The sequence below is a fragment of the Scyliorhinus canicula genome, chromosome 20 (genome assembly GCF_902713615.1).
Source record: "Scyliorhinus canicula chromosome 20, sScyCan1.1, whole genome shotgun sequence".
NCBI lineage: Eukaryota > Metazoa > Chordata > Chondrichthyes > Carcharhiniformes > Scyliorhinidae > Scyliorhinus > Scyliorhinus canicula.
Genome location: NC_052165.1, coordinates 22,612,941 through 22,626,478, shown reverse-complemented (window position 1 = coordinate 22,626,478; position 13,538 = coordinate 22,612,941). Strand labels below are relative to the sequence as shown.

The 13,538-nt window shown below is 46.3% G+C and overlaps 1 protein-coding gene across 7 annotated transcripts in view; it reads left to right on the top strand.

Moving 5' to 3' along the window:
- Positions 1–13,538, top strand: part of mgat4c (mgat4 family member C) — a 432,470-nt gene that overhangs the window by 67,703 nt on the left and 351,229 nt on the right. For 6 of the 7 annotated variants that reach the window (XM_038780727.1, XM_038780733.1, XM_038780721.1 and 3 more), the window contains exon 2: positions 4,802–4,841. The gene's annotated coding sequence lies outside the window, so the exon portion shown is untranslated. Of the gene's footprint in view, positions 1–4,143; positions 4,236–4,801; positions 4,842–13,538 lie in introns of those variants that run through there. The other variant, XM_038780722.1, reaches the window with a different exon arrangement.

The window sequence follows — 13,538 nt, the reverse complement described above, 5'->3', positions numbered from 1 at the left end:
TGGATTGGCCAGGCTAAATTGCCCTTAGTGTCCTAAAAAATAAGGTTAATGGGGGTTGTTGGGTTACTGGTATAGGGTGGGCTTGAGTAGGGTGATCATTGCTCGGCACAACATCGAGGGCCGAAGGGCCTGTTCTGTGCTGTACTGTTCTAATTCTAATTATGATGCCATTAGACATGACTTAGGATGTGTTGGTTGGAGAAGTAGGCTGCAAGGGTTGGGCACACTGGATATGTGGAGCTTGTTCAAGGAACAGCTATTGCATGTTCTTGATAAGTACGTACCAGTCAGGCAGGGAGGAAGGGGTCGAGCGAGGGAACCGTGGTTTACCAAAGAAGTGGAATCTCTTGTTAAGAGGAAGAAGGAGGCCTATGTGAAGATGAGGCGTGAAGTTTCAGTTGGGGCGCTTGATAGTTACAAGGAAGTGAGGAAGGATCTAAAGAGAGAGCTAAGACGAGCAAGGAGGGGACATGAAAAGTCTTTGGCAGGTAGGATCAAGGAAAACCCAAAAGCTTTCTATAGGTATGTCAGGAATAAAAGAATGACTAGGGTAAGAGTAGGGCCAGTCAAGGACAGTGGTGGGAAGTTGTGTGTGGAGACTGAGGAGATAAGCGAGATACTAAATGAATACTTTTCGTCAGTATTCACTCAGGAAAAAGATAATGTTGTGGAGGAGAATGCTGAGACCCAGGCTATTAGAATAGATGGCATTGAGGTGCGTAGGGAAGAAGTGTTGGCAATTCTGGACAAGGTGAAAATAGATAAGTCCCCGGGGCCTGATGGGATTTATCCTAGGATTCTCTGGGAAGCCAGGGAAGAGATTGCTGAGCCTTTGGCTTTGATTTTTATGTCATCATTGGCTACAGGGATAGTGCCAGAGGACTGGAGGATAGCAAATGTGGTCCCTTTGTTCAAGAAGGGGAGTAGAGATAACCCCGGTAACTATAGGCTGGTGAGCCTCAGGTCTGTTGTGGGTAAAGTCTTGGAGAGGATTATAAGAGATACGATTTATAATCATCTAGATAGGAATAATATGATTAGGGATAGTCAGCATGGTTTTCTGAAGGGTAGGTCATGCCTCACAAACCTTATCGAGTTCTTTGAGAAGGTGACTGAACAGGTAGACGAGGGTAGAGCAGTTGATGTGGTGTATATGGATTTCAGTAAAGTGTTTGATAAGGTTCCCCACGGTCGTCTATTGCAGAAAATATGGAGGCTGGGGATTGAGGGTGATTTAGAGATGTGGATCAGAAATTGGCTAGTTGAAAGAAGACAGAGGGTGGTGGTTGATGGCAAATGTTCAGAATGGAGTTCAGTTACGAGTGGCGTACCACAAGGATCTGTTCTGGGGCCGTTGCTGTTTGTCATTTTTATAAATGACCTAGAGGAGGGCACAGAAGGTTGGGTGAGTAAATTTGCAGACGACACTAAAGTCGGTGAAGTTGTAGATAGTGTGGAAGGATGTTGCAGGTTACAGAGGGACATAGATAAGCTGCAGAGCTGGGCTGAGAGGTGGCAAATGGAGTTTAATGTAGAGAAGTGTGAGGTGATTTACTTTGGAAAGAATAACAGGAATGCGGAATATTTGGCTAATGGTAACATTCTTAGCAGTGTGGATGAGCACAGGGACCTTGGTGTCCATGTACATAGATCCCTGAAAGTTGCCACCCAGGTTGATAGGGTTGTGAAGAAGGCCTATGGTATGTTGGCCTTTATTGGTAGAGGGATTGAGTTCCGGAGCCATGAGGTCATGTTGCAGCTGTACAAAACTCTGGTACGGCCGCATTTGGAGTATTGCGTACAGTTCTGGTCGCCATATTATAGGAAGGACGTGGAAGCTTTGGAACGGGTGCAGAGGAGATTTACCAGGATGTTGCCTGGTATGGAGGGAAAATCTTATGAGGAAAGGCTGATGGACTTGAGGTTGTTTTCGTTAGAGAGAAGAAGGTTAAGAGGTGACTTAATAGAGGCATACAAAATGATCAGAGGGTTTGATAGGGTGGACAGTGAGAGCCTTCTCCCGCGGATGGAGATGGCTAGCACGAGGGGACATAGCCTTAAATTGAGGGGTAATAGATATAGGACAGACGTCAGAGGTAGGTTTTTTACGCAAAGAGTGGTGAGGCCGTGCAATGCCCTACCTGCAACAGTAGTGAACTCGCCAACATTGAGGGCATTTAAAAGTTTATTGGATAAGCATATGGATGATAATGGCATAGTGTAGATTAGATGGCCTTTAGTTTTTGACTTCCCATGTCGGTGCAACATCGTGGGCCGAAGGGCCTGTACTGCGCTGTATTGTTCTATGTTCTATGTTCAATGCTTATCCATACTTCTGTCACCTCCAAATTCAACTCTACCAATTCTCTCGTGCCCAGCCTCCAATGACCTGGCCTCTGTAGACTGGAGCTCATACAAATATCTCCTTTCCTGCAACTTTATCAGCACTAAATTCAGCTCACCATGTTCCTCGGCAAGGCCCCAAAATGAAGCAGAGTCCATGACTTTTAAAAAGAATTTAGAGTACGTAATTCATTTTTTCCAATTAAGGGGGCAATTTAGCGTGCTCAATCCACCTACCTTGCACATCTTTGGGTTGTGGGGGCGAAACCCACGCAAAAACGGGGAGAATGTGCAAACTCCACACGGACAGTGACCCAGAGCCGGGATCGTACCTGGGACCTCGGCGCCGTGAGACTGCAGTGCAATCACTGCGCCACCGTGCTGCCAGGCTTGATTGGTTAACTGGCAACCGGTGCGTTTGACAGGGGCAGGGTTCTGCCTGGCGACAGTCAGTGATTGGTTCATGTGTGATGCTTTCTGAGAGAACTTAACAGAAGTGCTTAGACCTTGGAAATGAAAAGATCACTCGCCCGCGCTCCCCTGCTTGCTAATGTGAAATAACTGTTCTGTTGTACTGAAAGCAGTTAGTGCCCAGCACATCCTTTGCTGTGAACCTGAAATTACACTGAGTCTGCAGAGAAAGTAGACAACCTTGTCAGAGAAAACCATATCAAGCTTAGAATGAAGAAGTACCAAAACGAAAGCCAGAACTTCAGAAAGACTTTGGCTGGAAGTCATCCCAGTGCATCAAAGATCCTTATCCTTTTATTTGTATTTAAATTTTCTTTCCCTTTCCACCTCTCTTTCCCCTCTGTGTTGTTTGTCTGTGCATATGTGTGTAGAGAGAGTTGGAAAGGGATAGTAGATAGTCAGTTATATTTTCTGCCCATTTAATTATAATACTGTGCATACTAAATGGTTAATTGTGTTTTAAAGTTACAAACCTTGTGACTGTAGCTTATTATGCGCAACCAAGGATCTCAGGTATTTTAAACAAAATCTAATTTCACCTGTGTTGCAACTCTGGGTCAAGTTGGGCTTGAATTGACTGCGTACTAGCCCAAGGTGCTGTGACAGTCTTACCCATCCCTATCTCTGTAACGTTGTCCAGTAATGCAAACCTCTGAGAACTTTGTCTTCCTCCAATTCCGGCCTCTGTTCACAGTTGTGTCTTCAGCTGCCCAGTTCCTAGATTCTGGGATTACCTTACTAAATCTCACTGCTCAACTGCTTCACTAAGACCATCCTAAAAACCTGCCTCATCTACCAAGCTTTCTCTTGCCCCTCCTATTATCTTATTCATTGTGGCTCTTTAATAATTTGTGTTTAATGATACCTCTGTGAAGGGATTTTTCCGAGGATAAAGGATGCTTATGTAAGTGCAAGTTGTTGTTACTCGTGATCCAAAATACACTTTAAACTCACAAAAATATTCCAATTTTATTAATTACTGGGAGTGTTAAAATGGAATGGCTGGAAATGTTCCAGAAAAGGCAGGACGTATAACTCCTTGTCTTGAAATTGTATTCGAGGCAGAATATGGAGGAGAGCGCGTTCCCTACCTGCCGATGGCTGCCTAGCAACAGCACAGCATTTCATCAGTTTGCAATTTCACCTCTGAATGAAATGCGTGTGGCCTTGTCTACAGCGTTATTCGTCTTCATTATAATTTTGTAATTTGAGTTGTCAAAGGCACAGCAGCTGCATGTTGTTTGTTAACTCTACATTGAAAGCTTAACTAGGTGACACTTTGTCAGGAATATTGTGCGGCTGGCCATTGCACACTTTGGGCAGATTCGTCCGAGAATCAGAAGGCAGCACAGCAGAAGAATTGAACCCCAAGTCTCCAGCAAGCCGACCACAGTTCCTGACTAACAATTACTTTTTCACAGGTATTGAAGTGACGGATACTATTCTGTCACTTGTGCTGGAAGAGATTACCTCTTGATTGTGTCTACTGTTTTTTTTTTAACTCTGTTCCATTCTAGACAACCTTACAGCAAATCATATCTACTTTTTTTTAAAACATCGTCATGATTTCCAGTAGCAATCAAATGGCAATGGTTATTATGATGTCTGGCAGTCAAGAACTGTCCAGGTAGCTTTCTTTACATGGAATTATAGTAGTTCCTTAGCCAGGACAATAATGGTTGTGTTTTCTTGTGCTGGCAGTGAATGTGTCAATTGTCAGGTTGTGGGGGAAACCCAATGAAGCTGTTGACAAGGCTCACACTCAAATGAAATTTGGTCCAGTTGTTTCGAAAGGATGAAACGTGCCAAAAATGAATCTGATTTGGGGAATGTGGCGGAGGCAGCCATCTGTTAAAGGTCACACTCAAAGATATAAACAGCAACCTAGCCAAGAGCTGTCAGTGACCAGTGTCATTTCTTTGTGCAGTTTCTTCTCTCTGAGATGTTACTCAGCATCTTCTAATCCAGTATAATTTCATAATTACAGGTGCAGTAACTGAGGTGATTCCATGGGGAGGCTGAACAAGGTAAGAAATAATGCTTGCATTTGTAATGCAATAATTAAAAATGTAACAAGCGACAAAATAAATCTTGAACCACACAAATGCTGTGGCGTCTTTTCAAGTGAAGAACAACGGACTCCTCTGCCCAATTAACATTGTGCATAGACTGACTAACGCTCCATGGTTGCATTTTGCTATTTGGTCTCAGGAAATGCTTTGTCATATTATTTTAAAACGAGAAAACGTTGATTATTTGAAAATAAAGGAAATTGAGACTGTACTTTTGCTTTGACTAAAGTCTCTCTCTCTCCAAAATAAATCACAGGCTCCTTTTTAATGCAGAAGGCCTTTAAAGAAATAACCGCTTTGAAAGCATTCTCGTGTGTCTGTATCATCTTTGGATTAGCTACGATTATTTCATTACTGCCCACAAGACAAAAAGTAGAAGTCTGCCAGGAACTTTAATGTGCAGCAAGCAGCTTGGTGGCTGTGTAATAGGCAGATGAATTCTGCTCCAGAAGACAGTTTTACAGCTTGATTTGCTGTTTGTCATATTCACTTAAATAATAAAGGGCCTTTTTCATTCTTTATCGAGAAAGCTAGCAATCACCCGATGGGAACTCAGTGAAGCAGCTTGCCATTTGCTTTTATCTCTATATAGGTAAAACAAACGCACTGTCTGCAGATAAGAAGCTCTGGAATAGAGGCACTCAAATATAGCTGTCCACAATTTATCTGAGGGTTTTTTTTTGCTGTTCATCTGTTAGTGCTCTTTGTGCAATGGAGCATTAAACTGCGGTCCTCCGGGAGCAGGTTCCATCCAAGGAACCACAGCACGTGTCACTTTATTGAGAGTGTTTGAATTGCACTGAACCTCTCTGCGGTGAACTAGGCAAAGAATATGTAATCTTGAGTCTAATCAGAACACAGAGCTTTTCGCAGGCGGTAGTGCACAGTAGCCAATTTACACCAGCATGTTTCACATGGTGGATTGTGATTGGGCTGAGCTATTGCAGCGAGACATCCACTGATACATTCATGCTCATAAGTGATGTGTCAGCTGAGCTGCAAAGTTGAAAATATCTTGAGCAAACAGCCTGCAAGCTTGAAGAAATGAGGTAGGTGGCAACAGATCTGGCAAATAATGCGGCAAGGTCATCCAACTTCTACCCTGCAGTGCTGTAGCCCGGAACAAGGAACATTTCTGATTGTTATAAACTGGCATTTCCCTTAACCAGCTTGATTTATAAAAGCCATCTGACAGGGTCACACACAATGGATTGTGTGATGGAATATAAATTGTTTATTTTTTAAACACAAAACTGCTACTTTGTGAAATGAACTGCACATCAGGAAGTGGGAACGGTTGGGACACATGCCTCCTGATGTTCAGTGTATCAATATAGCCCACATTTATCATCGGGACGCTGTTACTTTTCCCAATCCATTGAAATAATGCTTCTACGCCTCAGACTTTGCTATTAGTATTCACAACACTGAACAGCAATGTAATAAAAGCTGTAATGAATAATTCAATGAATTATTATTACTATGGATTGCATTATTAGAAACATAATGTGTAGATATTAAACAAAATCAGTGAAGTAGCAGCTACCACCGCAGTGTTTGTGGTATAAATCGCTTATGTCTTGAAATGCACAAAATAGCATCTTTCACACTACTTGATATTAAAAAAACTATATCAAAATGGGATGAGACGTTATTGGATCAGTGCAGGTGAATGTGATTATACTTATTTGTGCATATAAAGAGTAAACAACAATACAGACTGGCTGACCCAACTGACACGATGTGGACTGGTTCCAACTTTGCGTAGAGAGTCTCAAACTGTGATCAGGGGCTGGATTCTCCGACCCGCCCCCGCCGCCTCCCAAAGTCTCCGGCACCAGAGATTTGGCGGGGGCGGGAATTGCGCCGCGCATGTCGGCGGGCCCCACCCCACGATTCTCCGGCCCACGATGGGCCGAAGTCCCGCTGCTGTAATGCCGGTCCCGCCGGCGTGAATCAAAACACCTCCCTTACCGGAGGGATTGGTGGCACGGGCTGGCTCCGGGGTGTTGGGGGGGGGCCGATCTAGCCCTGGGGAGTGCCCCCACGTTGGCCTGGCCCGCGATCGGGGTGCACCGATCGGCGGGCGCCTGTGCCGTGGGGGCACTCTTTTCCTTCCGCGTTGGCCATAGACTTCATGATGGCCAACGCGGAAGTGACCCCCTCCCCTGCGCATGCACGAGGATGACGTCAGCGGCCGGCGAAGTCCCTTCGGCCCCGGCTGGCATGGCGCCAAAGGCCTTTCCCGCCGGCTGGTGTGGCGCCAACCACTCCGGCACGGGCCTAGCCCCTCAAGGTTAGGGCTTGGCACCTAAAGGTGCGGAGAAATCCGCAGCTTTGGGACGGCCCGACGTCGGAGAAGTTCGCACCACTCCATCCCGCCGGGACCCCCGCCCCACCGGGTAGGGGAGAATCCAGCCCCAGATCTCCTTTTTGCACAGGCAAAAGGTTTTGCTTCAGACATAGTGTGGTGAATGAGATTCACACGGTGTTATAAGTTACCAATGTCACTCTGTTCCCATTGTATATATGTACCGATATTGTAAGTGCAGTTGCACTACCTGACCACCAGGGGAGTAGCTCTGGGAGTACTCGAGAGTTTGTACTGGGCTACCCCCTTGGCTCCGCCCAGAACTCCTCCCCCCGGGAGCTGCTGTATAAAGATCCGTGCGACAGGGCCAGCCAGCCAGTCCATCGAAAGTTCAACGGCTAACAGGCTGGCTTTGTTGTAAGTATATTAAAACTGCTATTCTAATCCTACAAGCACGTGTCCGTAGAATTGATGGTTCCATCACATAGGCACTGGGTACTGTAATAGGTCCACAGAGTAGAGCTCTCTTCACCAGAATCCTTTTTATTAACAAAACTAACAGCAGTATGACCATCTGCACTCAGCTTGTTATCTACACTGGGAGTGCAAAGGATCTGACACTTTTATACAAAAAAGAGGTTTCCTCATTGGCCTGCTAATCAGGGAACTCATATTCCAATTGGCCAATCTCAAAGGTTTGGTCTAAGTCATTACAGGTACCTCTTTTTCTGCCATCACCAAAATGGAGGGAAGTGCATTTCAGAAATGTCCTGCTGCCACGTTGCTTAGGTGTCCATTTCGTGCCTGAAAAATACGCAAAGGACCGTTGAACTTTTTGCCACAATATCCACTGATGCACGATCAATTACACAAAGACGAGAGTTGACTGCAATCGAGGCTTTAAAACACTAAGACATGTGGCCTCCTACTGCTGCTGGCGAAATGGCTGCTGTACGGGGAGCACACATATTTATACTCCACCTACTGGGCGGAGCCAGCAGGCAGGGAACTACCCCCCTACCTGTAGTACAGGGCCTTGCCACAAATCACCTAATATATACATCAGTGGTGACTACCACATTCACCCCCTGTTAAAATTGAGTCCGGCGGGGATGGTGGAGAACTATATACACGTACATGTTTTAAAATACAGAGAGAAAAAAAAATTGAGTCCAGCAGGGTGGAGGAGAATTATACAGAATGATGATGTTTCAAGAGTCCCGATCAAGTTACAGGTTCAGTCGGTCCGTAGCCTTGATCTGCTGCTGGGAGCGCCGCAGTGGTGGCGGCGATTCCAGTGTCGGTCTGGTCCTCAGTGACTCCGGAAGCGTGCCGAAATCCTCGGGTGTGGGCTGGGGGAAGACGGATTGTCCTGGGGCGGGAGTTGCGGCTGGGTGTGCTGGGGAAGGGGAGGGTGGCGTCGGGCCGGAGGGGTGTGTGTGTGTGGAACCTGCTGGTGCCAGGTCCCTGAGGGAGACAGTATCCTGGCGGCCATCGGGGTACGCTATGTAGGCGTACTGTGGGTTGGCATGGAGTAGCTGTCCCCTTTCAATCAACGGGTCCGCCTTGTGGAGTTGTACGTGCTTACGGAGGAGTGCGGGTCCTGGAGCTGCAAGCCAAGTCGGGAGCGACACCCCAGAGGTGGACTTCCTGGGGAAGGCAAAGAGACGTTCATGGGGAGTGTCATTAGTCGCAGTGCATAGGAGCGACCGAATGGAGTGCGGGGCGTCGGGGACGACTTCCTGCCAGCGGGAGGCCGGGAGATTTCTGGACGGTAGGGCCAGCTGGACGGCCCTCCAGACTGTCCCATTCTCCCTCTCCACCTGCCCATTTCCCCGGGGGTTATAGCTGGTCGTCCTGTTCGAGGCGATACCCTTGTGGAGCAGGAACTGGCGCAGCTCATCGCTCATGAATGAGGATCCCCTGTTGCTGTGGATGTAGGCAGGGAAGCCGAAAAGAGCGAAGATGGTGTTGATGGCATTGATGACGATGGCAGACGTCATATCAGGGCATGGGATGGAAAAGGGGAAGCTGGAGTACTCATCGACCGCACTGAGGAAGTACGTGTTACGGTCGGTGGAGGGGAAGGGCCCTTTGAAGTCCACACTGAGGCGTTCAAAGGGGCGGGAGGCTTTCACCAGGCGCGCACAGTCTTGCTGGTAGAAGTGCGCTTTGCACTCCGCACAGACCTGGCAGTCTCTGGTGATTTCCCTGACTTCCTCGACGGAGTAGGGAAAATTGCAGGCCTTGATGAAATGGTAGAAACGTGTGACTCTCAGGTGACAAAGATTGTCGTGCAGGGTCCGGAGTCGGTCTACCTGTGCGCCGGCACATATTCCTCGGGATAGGGCATCGGGGGGCTCGTTGAGCTTACCAGGGCGATAGTTGTAGGTGGAGTGCTCGATCCTCCATCTCAAGATTTTATCATTTTTGATCTTGCCCCGCTGTGTGTTGTTAATCATGAAAGCTACCGACCGTTGGTCAGTGAGGAGAGTGAATCTCCTGCCGGCCAGGTAATACCTCCAATGCTGCACAGTTTCAACGATGGCTTGGGCCTCTTTTTCGACGGAGGAGTGCGGAATTTCGGAGGCATGAAGGGTTTGTGAAAAGAATGCCATGGGCCTGCCTCCCTGATTGAGGGTGATGGCTAGAGCGATGTCTGATGCAGCGCAATGCCAGATAGGCTGTCTGTCGGGGACCCTGGGGTAGGGAGGTTGTGGGAAGAGAATCCAGGTCAAAGAGCATGATGAATCCTGGGACAGGGAAAGCCCAAGGTTTATTTGTGGGCTATGGGGAGGGTGGTGGGAAGGGAGGTGGTGGGGGAAGAGGGTGGTAATCCTGCCAGTTTTCTTCTGGCAGCAGGGAATTAAAATCAAGCACAATAAATTTGTTACTTTCAATCTTCTGGAGTAAAATGCTGGCCTTACCTTGTGAAAGTTGAGGAGTTATTTGTGGTGTCCACCATTTTAATTATATCGGACCTGAAGATTGCCTTGAGTTCATTCTTGTTGTTGACATCTGCAAGCATAGAGCTTAATTTCACCTTCCTGCCTGTGACATTATGTGTAATGTCTGTGACAGAGTTAATGTGATACTTTACTCTACCACCAGATGGAGGTGGGGAGCAAACCTATAAAAGGGAATGCATCTCAGACATCTGGGAGAGTGTAGTGGGAGAGCAGATAGTGAACAGAGAGTCTAGAGATGGTAAGGGAGATTGTGTGTTATAGACAGTAGTTAGTTATAGTGCAGATAGTAATTGTATATTATATAGTGTCGCTAGCTTGAGGAATCATGTTCGAACTATATTGAGAATAGTGCAATGAAATTAGCTTCAAAACTTTGTGTTTCTTTGTACTTCTTTGTGCACACTACAGCCTTTATCCATCTGAGTTTTACAAACCCAAAGAACACCACACTGCCCAGAAACAGAGCTTTTTTTAAATCCAACTTCATTTCAACATTAATTTCTAGTGTTCTAGCTACATTCTGGGTGTGATTTAATGTCCAAAAAACAGAATCCCATTTTGGGCACGTACACTGGGGTGTTTCTCGGTATCTGCAATATCAAGATTGACCCCACTATCAAACAGAACTCTGTTTATTTTGGTCTCGGCAAGGAACACCCCACCAAGGTCCCACTTAGCTCACTTCCTGCACTGCCGAGCTCAGCTTGTCATTGCAGAAAGAGACCGGGACGCCATTTTTAAATGTCGCCCGATCTCTTGATCCCCTCCCCCAGCCTCTGGAAACTACCTCCCCTCAATGCCCCAGCTTAACTCTCAGATGGTTCGGAAGGCCTCTGCGGGATTTTAACGGCCTCTACACCAAATTGGATGCGAGGAGGCCGTTCGATCGAGCCCTATGACTGCGTTTACTAATGGCTATATTCTGGTTCTCCATGTTCACCGCAAAATGAGATCTACAGAGTAATACATGACATTATAACAACCTGACTGTGCCGTTTACCTTCAGATAACCATTCCTGAGATTCATAACTGCTGTCAAGCTATTGGGATGGATTCAGTTTCCCAAAAAAGCATGCATACTGATCACATATGGCTTTAACTGTACATTGTGTCCTTCCCTTACTTTTAACAACTCTTGAGACACTTACTAGCAAAGAGTAGCTGAAGTGTTTTCCCTTTATTTCCCTCATGCTTTTTATTTAAGTACTCTTAACCAAGGCCGAGGAGGACCATCGTCCCTTTACGTGGAGAAGCAGGGGCAGAACTATCCACGTCCATTGGATACCCCTGCTGGATATTAATTCAGGATTGTTGACTCCAGACCCAGAGCAATGTAGTTTGTTCTCTTTATATTAAAAGAGAATAAGAGGAGGTGTGGGGCTGATAAGCAGCCCTAAAAAGGGATTTATGCTTGGGGGCATTAGGCATGGCTAATTCAGTACCTTGCAACTGTCTTTATCAAGGAAGAAGGTGCAGCTAAAGTCACAGTGAAACAGAAGATCATTGGGATACTGGATGGGCATAAAAATTGGCAAAGAGGAGACATTAGAAAGATTGGTTGCACTTAGAGTTGATCAGACACCAGAAAAATGTGGGATGCATCTGGCGACGCACAGAGAATTAAGGGTAGAAATTGTAGTGGTGTCTATAATCTTTCAAGCCTCCTTATATATATATATATCGAGGACTGGAGAATGGCAAATGTTAGGCACATGATTATAAAGGACATAAGGTTAACCCCAGAAAGTACAGGTCAATATAATTAGCAGTCTGAAGTGGGCCCCAAATCCAATCCTTGAATCCTACCATGAAATGAAATGAAATGAAAATCGCTTATTGTCACTGTGTCCCAACCTGAGAATGCCGCTGTATCCCTGTATTTGGAGGCCACATTCTAATCCCAACTTGCTGGAGCTGTTTGGAGCGGGACTCAAACTTTTCTAATTTACAGACCATGGACGCTACCACTAAGCCACAGGCTCATGTCTGTTTTGATTTAAAATTGAAACAATAATCAAAGCAGTAATTTTATGATATCCCAAACCATGCAAATGTTAAATCTTTGTTGCCAAGCTTCCTGATTTTTGGCTCAGGAAATAAAAATGTTTCCAGGAGAGAAATTTGGATCTGTGGCACTTCTCAGTGTGTTGGCCTGTATCTCCAACTGCTTCTGGCAAGGCTTGTTCGATGCCGCATGCCGGACAGTTCACCCCAGGTTGAGCCGGAGGCCCCAGAACTGGTACTGTCATGTTGCCTCTTAGTCCTGCCAGCTAATTTGATGCTCCATTTGTGAATTTGGACCTCAGAGGTCCAATCAACATGCTGCTCACTAAATAATGTATTCTGCTATAGTCACCAGGGTCTCAACACTAAAATAATTTTAAGGGCCAGGCACCCAACATGCAGGTGAAGCAATTTAGAATAACTTTAGCTATGGCAAAGTCTCTAGAAGTACTGGAAATTGTTCTTGGAGTTGCTGTAGTGAGTTTTTGTACTTGGCAGGACGTGTTGCTACATCCTTGCAGAGAGGGCAAATGATTTGGTGAGCTGTTCACACATAGGATGCACCAGGTATGAGGGTATTAGTTGCAGCGTCCCTGTGGCCCCAGTACAGCAGGGAGGTGGGACAGAGGCTTTGGAGAGGGCAAAGTCTGCAAAATTCCCCCTGCCAAGTTGGAAGTTCCTTGGTAGTGACAGGAGGCTGCTTGGCTGGCCTGCCGATACACCCAGCATCTCAAAGTTTCTCCTCATCAACATTCTCTCACATGCCGCCCCATCGAGGCTCTCACCTGAGTCGCCCTTGGCAGAGCCAGTCTGCAATCTTACCCTCTTCAGAGCTGTTGTGCTGTTTCTCGCTCGCCTCCTCCTCCTGGGGTTGCCATGGCTGGGCAGGTGGCATTTTCTGGGTGTCTGAAAGCAGAAAGTCAAAGCGGAAGGAACTGGGGTGACAGAAGTGGGAATGGGGATGGAAGCCAGAGGGTTCACTGTCACACTATCTGCAGCTTGCTTATCATGTCAGACAGTAGGGTGTACCATCACTCTTAATATTCTTAGTGACACCAGTTTCCACAGGCCCTGTTGTATTTCGCCCCATGATTTTATTTTCTTTATTCTTTTATGGGGCCACGGGCAAGGTCATCATTTGCAGCCCTCCCTAATTGACCTTGAATTGAGTGGCTCGCTCGGCCAATTCAGTGAATGACTAGGAGTCAATCATTGCAGCGGGCCAGGCGTTATAAGTAGGCCAGATCAGGTAAGGATGTCAGATTTCTTTCCCTTAAGGACATTAGTGAACCCAATTAGTTTTTAGAACAATCCATGAGAGTTGTCATGGTCACCGTTTCAATTCCAAATGTTTATTAATTGAATTAC